Source organism: Acartia tonsa, chromosome 7 (assembly GCF_053477335.1).
Source record: "Acartia tonsa isolate MP-2025a chromosome 7, ASM5347733v1, whole genome shotgun sequence".
Classification (NCBI taxonomy): domain Eukaryota; kingdom Metazoa; phylum Arthropoda; class Copepoda; order Calanoida; family Acartiidae; genus Acartia; species Acartia tonsa.
Genome location: NC_137266.1, coordinates 1421890 through 1437082, shown reverse-complemented (window position 1 = coordinate 1437082; position 15193 = coordinate 1421890).

Below are 15193 nucleotides of genomic sequence, written 5' to 3'. Positions count from 1 at the left end.
AAGATTTAGTAAACTACTGAGCATTTTTTAAAATATTTAAAAGAAATATTTTTTCAATTTTAAAAATTTATATACACCCCCCCAACTGAACTATGAACTCTGGCTGCCGTGCTTGTCACCCTTGCATGCCCAGCTACAGCGCTTGTCCCCCTACACACCCCACCCGAACAAGTTTTAGGTTAGAAAAAACCCCCCGCAAAAACGGCTTGCAGGGGGTGTACCGTGAACCTATTGTGAGTTCAGAACAGGCTTTACCTAAATTTAATTAGTAGCTTCCCATAGTAGAAAATTTTAAAATTACTTTTTAAGGTAAATTTCAAGGAGATTTATTTTGAAAAAAACAAGTATCTTCTGAATTTTATAAATATATTACCAATATTTTAATAATTTAATTACGTTTGATATCTACCAATATAAACCACTAAAAGAGCTTTCTAAAATGGTATTTAACATTATTGTAGCTCAAATACTTTTTGATTTATTGTATTTTGAAATTTGGTTGTAAAAAATATGTTTTCTAAAAATTGATTATGTTGTTCACTTGGTGAATCTCAACACAACACTTCTTCTGGTCTACTTATGGTCTCCTCTCCTCCTGTTAAACTTCTCCAAGTGTTCCTCCTCTTCCATCAACCTGCCTCTTCTCCTGCACATGGTTCCTCATAATCCTTCTACAGTGTTTTTTTAATGTCTATATGAACTAGTTACACTTGTAATAATTCATGTATATTTGTTATTGTATATTTTTAATTATTTCTAACTTTAATTAATCTCTTTTATAGAATAACTAGGGTGTGTAATAGGTTAATTAGGTTAGGATAAGGTAAGTATTAGGTTAATATTAGGTTAGTATTAGGTAAGTATTAGGTTATTAGTTTTATAGGTAGTAATAGGTAGGGTTTTATATTATTTATGTTATTTTTTTAGGTTTTAATTTGTTTTATATTATTAATTTTTTTTTCTTTTTCAGATTATAATCAGATTATTGTTAAAATGTGAGTGAGATCAAGACCAAGATGCCGCGAAATTTTAAGTGTACAAATTCAAAGGTAGAAAAGAACCATGAAGAAAACAGAAGTAAAGTCTGTGCTCCATGTGGTTTGAAGTTAAAATCTGGTGGAAGAAATTTAACCACTGATCATTGCCAAATCATTAAAGATAATATCAATCCTGAATTTGATATAGATGACCCTAAGTTTCCTATTGGTCTGTGTGGTGGATGTAGAAAAAGATTGTCAGAGATTAAAAAAGGCATTTCAGTGAAGCTTCCATCTATGCCTAACTATGAAGAATGTTTACTTCCTAAGCCAACCAGGTCTCAATCAAACCCTCAGTGTTTTTGCTTTATCTGTCTAACAGCTAGAGATAAAGGACCATTTAGAAACTTTAACAAAGGGGGAAGGGGTAAAACATATGTAAATGAGGTAACTATAGACAGTGAAACTGGTATGTTTGGAGCTATGTTTAATGACACTAGTCCTGATCCTGTTATTCCACCAAAGGAGGAACAGTCTAGACTCACTGTTTGTGGAAAGTGTCATTCTGAAATAGCAAGGGGTAAATCTCACACATGTACTGTTGCTGCTTCATCTGTCCATGTTGTTGATAAAGTTCTCCAGCTCCCTGATAAGCAACAACAGCAGGTTATAACAGGGCTGATTAAGCAACAGCAAGAAGTTCAATCCTCAACATCTACATCTAAAACATTACTTTTATCTACAAAGGGTAAAAAAGTAAGAGTTTCAGTTCATCCTCCCAAAGAGAGAAATGTATTTTTCTCTGAAGATTCCCTTGATGAGTTGCAAGGAGCACTGGAAAATCTTTCAAACTCAAAGATGAAAATTGTATCTAACTGGGTGAGATGCCATGCTGGCAGAAAAGCTGTACCACCACATTACAGAAAACATCTTACTGAAAGATCTCAACTGGCCAAAGATATATTCAATGTTAAAAAGGTTGAGATGGATGGTTATAAAGGTACAAAAGTTAAAAGAGATGTTGTTTATGCAAATGCAACAGATCTTATTGACTTGGTTGCTGAGAGTAGAGGTTACTCTAGTAAGATATTTGTAAAGGCTATGGCTGATGGAGGTAGAAACTTTCTCAAAGTCTGTCTTACAATTCTCCCAGAGGACTTTGACCCAGACAAAGAAACAGAACCTAAAGTTTCTCTGTATGCAGAAGGGGGTACTGCTGCTAGACATGCTAATGGAAAGCTGACAGGAGTTAAGAAACTCCTTATGTTAGCAATTGTTCCTGATGTCCCTGAGACTAACTATAACATGGAGCTTTTAATGGACTTGACACAGCTTAATAAGATTAGTCACATATTTGTGGCTGACTTCAAGTTACTTTTAATCATGCTTGGCAAGCAGAATGCTGTCTCAGCTTATCCATGTCCCTACTGCCTTATACCATTGGGGATGTTGAGAAATTCTGACCCTGAAGAATTAGACATTCCTAGTGAAGAGATTCCTGCTCTTACCTTTGGACATTTAGAGAAAGATCATCAAACTCACATGGTGAAGTTCAAAGGTGATAGGAAAAAAGGAATGTTCTCTCACAGCACTATTGCAAGTTCTGTTTTGAAAGCTGATGAGAATACAAGGGTGTTAGACAAATGCCCTCTAGATGAGCTTCATGTACTCTCTGGCTTTGTCAATCATACATTCTATAAGGGACTTGTCCCTGCTGTTGGCTATGAAGTTGCCATGAAATGGCCTAAGATTCTCAATCTTGTTGCCAAGGACTACCACGGGGAAGTTTTTGAAGGTAATGCCTGTCGTAAGTTACTTTCTAGTACCTCTACACTGACTGAACTGATTGAAAGTGGGGATATTCCACGGGAGAAAGCTGAGCCCTATGTTGATCTATACATTAGCATGGACAAGCTGGTAAGTACTTGCTTTCATGTAGGGAAAGTTGATGTGAATGCAAACATACCTAACATTCTCAAGGCTGTCATTCAGAACTACAAGTCTATTGACAATCTTTCTGTTACACTGAAAGTTCATGTTTTGTTTCATCATCTAGTACCTTGCTTACTAAACCTTGGTGGCCAGGGTCTTGGTTTATATTCCTGCCAGAGTGTTGAGGGTAGCCATAGGGAGTTTTTTGAGCACTTTTGGGGTAAGAACCCCATAAACTCTTTTGATAATGAACTCTACGCTGACAGACTATTCAATGCAGTTGTAGAATTCACATCAAAACACTGTTAAATTAGAAATTTTTTGTTGTTTTCGGCCAAAATTACTACAATAGTCCAAAGTTTAACTTTTTACAACATATCTTTAGTTCTAAATTTAAAATTAAACATGCCAGTGCAAACTGATGGTCACAAGCCCATGTGAAGTGTGAGTGGTTTTTCAACAAAAAAACATATTAAATGATTAATATATTAAATATACAAATATCAACCTACATTTACTGATAAATTAGTTAGATCAGCAGCTAAGATATCTTTTAGTCCTATGAAGTATACGGGTATTTGGCTGCATGAAAGATTGGAAATGATCATAATATCCAGTTTTATAGGTTCTTTTCAGATTACAGATTAAAATATGCATATATAAATTTGTAAAGAAAATTTTGTTATTAACCAAATTTCAAATTTCAATAAATCAAAAAGTATTTGAGCTAAAATAATGTTACATACCATTTTAGAAAGCTCTTTTAGTGGTTTATATTGGTAGATATCAATATTAGTCAAATTATGAAAATATTGGTAAAATATTGTTAAAATTCGGAAGACAGTTGTTTTTCCATAATAAATTTTCTTGAAATTTACCTTAAAAAGTAATTTCAAAATTTTCTACTATGGGAAGCTACTAACTAAATTTAGGTAAAGCCTGTTCTGAACTCACAATAGGTTCACGGTACACCCCCTGCAAGCCGTTTTTGCGGGGGGTTTTTTCTAACCTAAAATTTGCTCGGGTGGGGTGTGCCTAGCCTGCCTAGCTGCAGAACTCAGCCCCCTAGCCTGCATAGCCGCAGGTGCTTGGCCCCCTAGCCCATAACCTAACTTAACCAAATTTAAAGAAAATTGTTGTTCTCTGCCAGAGTCATAAATAGTTCTGTCAGGAGGAGGGGGGGGGGGGAGAGTTACCAAAATTTAAAAAAATATATATGAGGGTAATGCCTTTTTTTAGTTCAGCTAGTTTAGTTTTTAAAATCATAAAAACAAACCTTGAATAAATTTGATTCTTGTTACTTCCCAAAACTTTATAACCAATTTTTTTTGAAACACCATGTATGTACCTTGTTAAAAAACCAATCATATTCCAATTAGTGTTTGTTAAAAAAATTTATAGATTATTGATTATTCAATATTGGGTTTTTTTGGTCGTAAGCGCTGTTAGAAAATTACTAATTTTTGAAAATTAAGTATTTTTCAAAAATATCTAATGATTAAAACTTTTTAGATATCAACATAGTTGGGGAAAAAATGTACTATTTGTCACAAATCTATTAGTAATTATTTTATAAATTTTTGATCAAATTATATGAAGCCTCTATTCAGTAGACACATAATATAATGAAAAGTTTTATATGCGCAATAGCTAGACATTCAACACAAGACCCATTAAAAAATCTTTAGTTACCAAAAGCATTGTGTCATGGAAAGGTCAAGATTTCTTAAAATAATTGTCTTTTTGGTTTCCCTTACAGTGTTTTCACTACAAATGAAAGTTTCAATTGAGAATCTCACAAATGCTCCTATTGTGACTACAGAAGAAAGATTGTCTTTTGAAGATATTGAACCTCCACTCATTACAATTTGCCCACAAGACCAGATCAATGAAACAAAGCTCAAGAACCTGGGGTATGAAAACTATGATGATCTTCTCCTAGGAAAAGCTAAAACGGGGACCAACAAAAATCACAGTTCTGGGAAGTGTTAGATCAAACTCTAACATTTTCTCCTAAAAAACATGTGAGGTTAAGACTTTGGAGTAATGGAACCACCTACAATATGACTCAATTTGTAAAAACATTCTATGCAAGTCTTGGTTATTGTTGGGAGATCTCAGACTACAAGCTTACAAGAAGTTTGAAGATTGAAAATTTTCTCAACAGGATTGAGTGGAATATTAGCCAGTTTAAGGTATATGTAACAGATAGGTCTATGGTTTCAGGGCCCACTATAGAATTATCTACTCATGTAGGAAATGATATCAAATTAGAACAAGGAATGGAAAAATCTTATCTGGTTGAAATCACAAGATTCTCATCTTACAATCCCAAAGACAAAGATTACTGCAAAAGTTACATTGAATCTGAATACAAATCTTGTGTTGATAACTATGTTTCAAGATCTTTTTCTCATAGTTTACTTAATTATGTCTTATGCTATCCACCTTTTTTGACAAAATTAAATGGATGCACTGATATGAAATGGATTGAAGCTAGAAATTTGACTTATTATGCAGCCTATGGAAAATCAGTTTTATTCAAATATGTCCTTGAAACAATATTGGATATTGAAAGTTTTGCAGATGAAGGCATATGTCAACCACTCTGTACAGTTACAAGGTCAAATGTTAAAAAAGGTAGAGGCAAAGATTCTCGAGACAGTTATACAGTTACCCTAAAATTTGATAAGACTATCATCTACTCCAAGGCAGAATTTGGATACAACTTCTCTAACTTTCTTGTAGACCTAGGAAGTGCTGTTGGATTATGGTTTGGAATCTCCGTGTTTGGTAAGTATTATTCACATTAGATTGAACCATTCATGATAAAAATTATCCTGGTATTATTCTGAATCCTATTTTCAGGGTTGACTGATCTTGGAGTGCAGTTGTTATCAGTAGGAAAGGATACTTGGAGAAAAGTTAAATATCTGAGTAAGATTTGATTCATGTTTTAAATTCATATTTTTAACCCCAATAAAAATATTTTACCAAAAAATATTTTTCATGTGGGGCAATTTACGCATATGAGAGTCATGTGTAACAATTTCTCAAAGTTGGTTTCTCAATCTCTTTATTTGAATCAATAAAATTTTATAACATATTTTTCAAAAGAGTAAAACCTAGAATTAAAAATAAAATTTTTGGTTAAATGTTAACTGAATTTTTTCAAAAATATTAATTATTACCAAATTATTAACCAACACAAAACTTAACTTCTTTATATATTGCACAAAATGTAATTATATTTGTGATCTAAAGTTATAGATTAAGTTATTTAATAACACAATTCTGTTTTGTCAATATTTTGCACTTATAATCAATAAAGCACCTTTTTTTCTTCTTTTGTGTCATTTTTACTACAAAATCTAATCAAAAGGCTCTTTTGACTATGTTAAAAGGTTCCAGTTTTTTTTACTAATGATGCAATGCATCTGACATAACAACAGTAGGTACAATTTTTAAAATCTCTAATTTTACGCGGTGTGGTCCAGGCTCAAACTCAACCCCTCCCTGACATCAGCAAGCCGACATGTTACCAATTATGCAAATGCCGTGGATGGTGGGGTTTAGCCACTCATACTAATATAATGTTTTGAAGATTTTGAAATGTGGTACATTTGCAGAAATGATAGTACATCAGATGATATTGTTTTAAATCCTGTATAATCCCTAATCGCAAAATAATTAGTCTAATCCCGACCCTCGGGGGGTTATTAGTATTAAGTTGTAGATGTCCTTTTTAGTCATTGTAGACCACCTTTATGATCAATGGCGTGCACAGGGTTTTGCCAGGGCGGGGGGGGGGGTGAGAAGGGTGTTTATTACAGACAACAAGAGTGTTGTTTTTTAAGTGTAGGGGGGTGGATATAACCCTCTAGGTGTCCACTCTCACCCCCTATTAGTTATTGAAGTTGTGACTATATTTTTACTTGCTTTTAGTCCCAATGGCTGGTTTAGTTGGATGTAAATTTTGATAGGAGGGTTGATAAACCCCTTCTGCTCACCTCTGTTTATGATGTTATTAACGTGGTAGGAAGAAAGTAAATGTCTTTTTGTAAGTTTATCCATATCTTTTGAAAGGAGGGCCAAATTAATCTTTGCAGGTTTATGTTTAATTATGTCATTTGACGTAATCCTCTTTTCAATATAAATAGTTGATATTTATTTTAGTACACATTTTTCAAATTTATCCTATATTGTTTGTCTTTCTTTCTATCTTTCAGTCTGTCTGTTTGTCTGTAAAATTGTCTTTCTGTGTGTGTCTATTTAGCTTTAAAAATAGGTCTAAATTAAACTTTATAGGTTTATGTTCAATTATGTCATTTGACGAAATCCTCTTTTTAATATAAATAGTTGATATTTATTTTTGTACATATTTTTTTCGTAATTTTTCTATTTATCCTATGTTGTTTGTCTGTCTGTCTATCTTTCAGTGTGTTTTTCTTTCTTTTAATCTTTCTGTCTGCCTGTCTGTCTGTCTATTTTTCTGTTTCCCCCATAGCGTTACCGATTAACTGACAGATAGATAGAAAAACTGAAATATTGAGTAGCTTCGCTACTAACAAATAAAAAATATAAAATTAGCATATGAATACTTTTATCATTTAATGGTAATCAATAAAGACAATTAAAACTGTCTTTTTTCTAGCTTTTTTACCATAAAACATGAATTATTATATCTTTTTTCATTAGAGTTATAAATATAGAGTATTCATTGCATTATCTATAATACAAAGTAGAACGATGACTGTATATTTGTTTGTCTGTTTGTTTGTTTGTAGCGAAGGATCTCGCTAACCACGGAACCGATCGGGTTCTCCTTTACAGTGTAGCTTCTCATAGCTCTAGGATGGTTTGTAACTATTTTGGGGGAGGGAACCACCACACTCCCAAGAGAAATCGTCCATAGAAAAAAATCCCCCTCTTCAAGTGCCCCTGGATGCCTGTATGGGCGAAGCCGCTATTATATCATAAAATCAACCTGATATCTCTCTATCTATGTGTCTATGTGTAACTTAATATCTCGCTAACCGCAGGATCAACATGATTCTCATTTACAGTAGAGCTTATTTAGCTCCAGGGAAGGAATACAACTATTTGGGGGAAGGGAACTCTAAGAGAAATGGCCCATCAAAAAAAATACACAAAATGCCACAGCTCCTAGAAAAAATATAACCACACTTAAAAATAAACCATACTTAAAAAATAAACATTACTCTAAAAAAAATATCCCCGAAGTTTTATTTGTCTAGAATTTAATGGTCTGAAAAAGGGGTTATTGAAAAAAAATTGTATGATCAATACTTATTCCTAATATTTAGTACAGTACATATTTATTTGATATTTTCTTATTATATATCAAAATAATAAAGTAATAAGATGTCTGATTTGATATGGTTCTTCTTTACAGTGAAGCTCCCAGGACATATGTAAAGCTTACCTTAAAAGGAGATTCTGATCAGTAGTTATTAAAATCTAAAGCTTAAGTTAAAAGAACAAATAACAAAAGCCAAGAATTGATCATCATTTCTAATGTTGCTGAAATGGATATAAAATACGTGGATAATATGTCAGGGGAAAAATTGTCGTCAATTTAGGTTGCTAACATGGACCTCATTTATTGGTCAGGTCGTTCATCCAGTATGAGGGGAGAGGATGAAATAAATGGAGTGAAAATATCCTATTTTCGGCCAGCTGCGAGCATCACTTTATCAGAGTAAATAAAAATCTGGTGCAACATCCATGCAATTATATATCGATTGTTGGTGAAATTTTTTTGCTACTTCTTTACTAGACGACTTATATGTTGAATTTTATGTTTATACTATACAGGCAATTTTATGTAATAGCAAGAAAAGTTATTATAATAAGTAACAGGATGTCTGTGTGTGTTTGTTAAAAATGTTTATAATATATCAGCTATTATAACTTATTTAGTGAATAAATAGTCAAAATATATCGTTAAAAATACAGTCGACTGATTAATTAAAATATTAAAATGAGAAATCATAAGATTAGCCCTGAAACTTGTATTAATTTACCCATTAATTCTTCTTTTAATTATATGTATAAAATTGTCTGTAATACAATGCAATACATTAATTTTTAGTATGGCAGAGAACCGGTTATAATTCAGCGGATATTCATTTATAGAATAATTTTGCTATTGAAAGAAATAATTCTACAGTATTACAAAAACTCTACATTTGAGTAGAGAGTATAAAGAAAAGTTTTTTTTTACAAATATAGACGTCTTGTCTATAGTAAGAGAATGTCCGTACATCCGTTCGTCCCTATTTTACGTTTGTACATCACTCCGTTTCGAGGAAGCTTGTAAGGTTTTAAGCTATTTTTACACTAGAAAATAGAAGTTAGGGGAGCAGAAGAGCCAATATTTAAAACTAGGGAGGGAGGGGACATTGGGCTGTTTATTACCCTAGTCCCCAAAGTTTTATAATTTTTTTCTTTATTTGTTGGCTTAATTAATAACTTTGAGTACTTTTAATAATTTTTGATTGGTTATTTTATTAAGTTTGATGCACAAACTTTTCCACCACTAATTTTAATCCACATAAGGGGTTATTTTGTGTATCATCATCAATTTATCAGCCGATGTCGCATCACTTTTGATCCCTGATTTAAAACTCTTTATTGCACTAATTATAGAAATAATTGTCCTTGTTAATTTAGACGTCTGTCTGTCTATATGTCTGTCTGTATGTCTGTCTGTTTGTCTCAGTTTAGTAAGTAAGTACAACAAATAACGAGACACACTCTAGTAGGATAACAGAACATTTAGCATTTAACAACGAAAATAGGAAATTTTTGCACTTTTAAAATCTAGGATCTTTTAGAATTAGGATATTTATAATCGATAACATGTAGTTTAATAAAAAGTAGTAAGCTTTTTTTGTCTATGTTGAACTGATATTGTTCTCCATTACAGTGAAGCTTCTTATTGGTCCATGGAAGGTTTATAACCATTTTTAAAGAGGGTATCTCAACTTGCCATTAGGAAATTACAATTCCCGTTTTTTAGGGGTGTAGCCGCTAGCACTATTACATAAAGTAGTAAAGTTTTCTTTGTCTGAAACTAATGATCTCGGAAAATACTGATACAAATAGGTTTTGCACTTTTTAAGAGAAGCTTTGTAAGTGTCTTTGGGGTGGTTTTAGGCTGTTTTCTTGCTGTAGGAGCAGAGTTTAATCCTATTCTATAAAGTATTAAGGTTTTTGTCTGAAGCTTAAGATATCAATAACTACTGAACCGAATAATTTGTGAATTTCAGGGAGGCTTATAACAGGTCTAGGATTGGTTTTAGGCCATTTCAATTGTAGATAAAAGTCTTGACATGTTTTAGGCTATTTTCTGCTTACATATTTAGGAACAGAAAAAGGTACTATATACTAGAATTTTAAAGCAAAGCTCTTTGATGCTATAGGCGTAGCAGCTAATATTAAAGAAAAGTAAAGTATGAAAATGTTTAGTTGAACAGTTTGAACACTATAAGTTTGAAACAAAAACCAATTAATATTCACAAAGTACCCAAATTTTCAGTGCCGATGATTAAAATTATATGGTTATAAAACTTTGGGTACTAGTATGGTTTACAATCCCCTACCTCTAAGGAGAAAATCCACGTATCAAAACTATATATGAAATCATATCAATTATATGATGTATGTACGTAATACAGAAGGACTTAGTAATTTCCCCTTAAATGTAATTTGACCACATAAAACCCCTACTCCTTCATAAGGTTAGCTTTAAAAAAATTGTAATGATTTATTTCTTATTTAAACAGGGAGGGAGGGACATTGGACTGTAAATTATTCTGGTACTGAATGTTTTTTTATTTACTCAAACAACTTTGGGTACTTTTGCTGAATTTTAATTGATAAAAGTCTTAAACTAGTAATGTCCTAACATTTCAACCAATAATTTTGATATATAGAAGGGGTAATCTTGTTTATCCTCATCGGAGATATATATCAATTATAATCCATTGTCTTATACCTTAAAAACAGTTTCTCTAATTTGTTGGCCAAAAAGGTTTATTGATTCCTGGGACAACAAAGTATAATGTTATAAGCGAAGCAACTCTATAATCAAGTCCTAAAAATGTAAGTATGCCCATAAACATTATCCTGTATCGAGCAATTTTTCAACAAATTTACTTACAATTTTTCTTCGACTCTTGTATACATTTATATTCTGATTATTTAGTTCTTACTACACTATACAATTGTTAATGTCCGTTTGTCCTACCGTTTTAGTGATTCGCTTTTATGTATTGTCATCCTTGTTAAATTGTACCTAACTGTTATAAAAATCCGTATGCAAAGTTTAAAATCGATAGGACAATTCTAACATGCCTAATTCGACGAAAAGAGCTATCCATTTTAGACGATAATGATAAAATTATTGTGCTCTCCATGTTTATCGAAATACTAAGTAGTTGTCCTTGCATATTTTGTTTAAAAACAAAGAAGATCTTCTTTGTTTAAAATATAATTTTAGTTTATTTTTTTCTGACAACCCTTTTCAAATATTCTCCCACTTCTTATTCTCCCTATATCTCTTTCTTACTCTCTCTCTCTCTTCCCCCAATTCTTTAATTCGTCTCTCCGTACGTAAAAAAAAACTCTTCCCCTTCTCCAATCTTATATCACACTCCTTCTTTCTCTCTAAAACTCCCCCTTCCTCCTTTCTCTATCTTAATCACCCTTTCTCCCTCTAAAACTTTCCCTCCCCACAATTTCATCTCAAATTTCATCTCAAATTCAAGATTTTAGTTAAAATTAACCCGCTAGTCTTTAAAACTTTTAAACTTTTATTAAGTTTTTACATTAATTTACATCACATATATCGTGTTGACTAAATTTCAAACAATGAGTTTTATTTCGTTATAGATTTAATATAATTATATTTATAGTATTAATAAACAAAATAAATTACAAAAAAAAATTATTTTATTATTAAAATATTGAAATACGCCACTTTACAGTTAGAGCTCAATGAATTGTATATAAAAAAAATCAATATATATATTGAGGGACTTGCAATCCTTTTAACCTTAAACAAAAGAGTGCCTATGATAGGGTGTTTTCCGACCCCTCTCTCTCTCACTGAATCGTTATGGTTGTCCTTAACAGGGTAGCTTCTCTTAGGTCCTGGGTAAGTCTATACTATTTTGGGGGAGGATACCAACACCCTCCTAAGGGAAATCGCCCACAGAAAAAAATACCACCCTCCCTAAAAAAAATATTTTAACCATCCTTCAAAAGTTTTTTTTCTTTTTAAATCTACAATAAAAAATTGGGTTATCAAATTCAACTACCTTCAAGTGCCCCAAGAGGCCTAGCCGCTGAGCTAGTAATGCTTTAAAGAAAAGACTAGAATAGTTATTTCTCGCATCTTATATCCCTTACCTCCCTAAATAAGCTTGTTTTGGTTTTAGGCTATTTTTCTGCCCTTATTATTCCATCAAAATACTAGGAGCGCATTATTAAAAAAGTAAGAATTTTTGTCTGAAGCTAAAGATCTAAGAAAATGCTGATCCAAATGGGTTGTATTATACAGGGAAGCTTTACAAATGTCTTTGGGCTGGTTTTAAGCTATTTTCATGATCTTTCCTCTCCCCCCCCCCTAGAGGCTAGGGGTGACGCAACTAGTATCTTATAAACAATTAATAAATTAATAATAAAACATAATCAAATCAATGTTATGTAATAATTTAGAAATTGATATAATACAAGTGGATATATTGACAGAGGATAATTTGTAATCAATTTAAGTTGCTAACATAGAATTAAGTTTTATGGTTAGTTTGTTTATCTAGGGGAGGGGGTAAAGATAGTTAATGGGGGGTTATTTTAGCCAGCTGTGAGTATAACTTTATTTCGAGTACATGAAAATCTGGTGCAACATCCAAGTAATAATACATCGATTATTATAGATATGTCAGAAGACAATAGGTCTTTTAAAGTATATTAATCTTAATTATAAGTTGTGCCATACATACCGCATAATAGCCAGGAATGTAAAGGGATAAGACAATGGCCAATAAATTGAATTACGTCCCACATGATGATGACAAATTAACCTCTTCTGTAGATTAAAATCATTGGTAGAAACGATTGAACACTCAATAAATAAACAAAACAAAATTATTCTAAGTCTCCAAAGTTGAAAAGCCAATGAATGAGAAAATATTATTATAAAACTTTGGGGACTACTGTATTAAACAGCCCATTGGCCCCTCTCTCTCTCTAACACATTTGTTTAAGGAAGGGTGGGAATATTGGGCTGTTTATTACACTTTTACTCAAAGTTTAATAATAACATTTTTTTATGCATTGGCTAATCAATTTGGCGACTCTATTTAATGGTTGGTTCATTAAGTTGAGTGTCCAAACATTTCAACCACTTATTTTAACTACAGAAGAATTAATTTTGTGTATCATCATTGGGGATGTATGTTAAATTATCAGCTATTGTCTTATCCCTTCTGATGAATAAAGAAAGGCAAAGAAAAAGGGGCACTTTGTGCTGTTGTAATATCTATCTGTCTAACTCTCCATCTATCTATAAAAAAAAAACAAAATTACCCTCCTTTTAATTAAAAAACCATACTAATATTAACAAGGATAACATCTTAATCAGCAAAGGCTACAGGCGAAGGAAAAAGTTCAAAACATAACGCTGAATTAATTTCTTTACAGCGCTTACATAAAATTATTTTAGGTATGTTACCAAAATCTCACCCATGGTTTCATCAATATCAATATCAAATTATTCATGGTAAAACTTTTACACTACCTGATTTTTTTTTGTATTTTTTAAACATTAGCTTTTATAAATGAGTTTTTAATTTAATGTTTATTAAATTTTGATACTACAAGCAATTTTTTAATTTAAAATTTGTTTCCAAATCATGTTTCTATTCTTTCAAATGAGACTCCTAGTGGCAAAAATAATAACTATTTATAATACAAATTTTGATAATTTTTACAATATATATCTATCTATATATATTCTGTAGTGATGTATAGTTCCTTTATATTCCGACCATAATTTTGATAAATTATAATTGATTACAAATAAATTACAATGTACAAAAAAGTGTATGTTTTCTCAATTCAACATAATTCATAGTTTTAGCAATGTTTCTCTTTATAGTTTTATCATAAAGTTGCTTTGCTTTTCTATAATTAGGGTCTGTACGTTCTTCCGTAATTTAGGCATGTTAAAAATGTTCTATTGAAATTTAAACTTTGCATGATGAAAGTTGTCTTTTATTACAAGGGATAGGGAAGGACATAATAATAGCCTTAAACCTTAAACCTAAGTCCAATATAAGAATGCTATAGAGAACTCCATCAGTTAATGAAATTTTAACCTACAGAAAAAAGTCATTAATTCTTTATATAATGACTAGCGGCTACGCCCTTAGAGGCCTCTAGTGGCATTTTTAATGTTTTTTATTTCAAATTTGTAATCATTTCTATGTTCCAGGTCTCTACGTAAATTTTTTTTGTAATTTTGTGATGGGGATTTTGGTGTTACCGTCGCCCAAATTAGTTATAAACCTTCCCATGACCTATAAGAAGCTACCCTGTTAAGGAGAACCCGATCGGTTCAGCGGTTAGCAAGATCCGTTGGTACAAACAGACAGACACACAGAAAAACAAACAAACACCCTTTTACTTTATTATAAGGATATATCAGAGATATAAATGGATAAGACAATGATGATAAGCATGGTGCAGCTGTCTGTACCATTCCTTCCCCCCCAATTTGCGTACAGGAGGTGGGGGGAATGTACGCACGCTGTGATGGCCAATTCTCAGAGGGTTGCAGTGGAGACTGGAGCTTTGGAATGCCCAGGAATATTGAGGAGACTTTCCTTGTATCCTTATTACAGTCGGTGTCTGCTGCCCATGTGGAATTGAACCCAACAGCAACAGCTGTTGTAACTCCAAGCAAAGATTCCTTATTTGCTGGTCTCAGATCTGGCTCCAGATTGGATATTAACAGTGGCAGAATCGTGTTTCTACTCGGTAGCTCCATATTGCTGCAGACCAAACCCTTTCTACAAGAGCTCTGCCTCACCAAGGGTGTTCAGGTTGTCTCCTGCTGTAAGGGAGGTGATTACCTAGGCTTCTTCTGGAACCAAGACCACTCTTTCCTAGCAGCTGGGAAAGAAGAAGATGTTCTTTTCTTACATTTCCTGGGAAACCACATGTTAAACAAGGACAACTTCTGGATGGACATG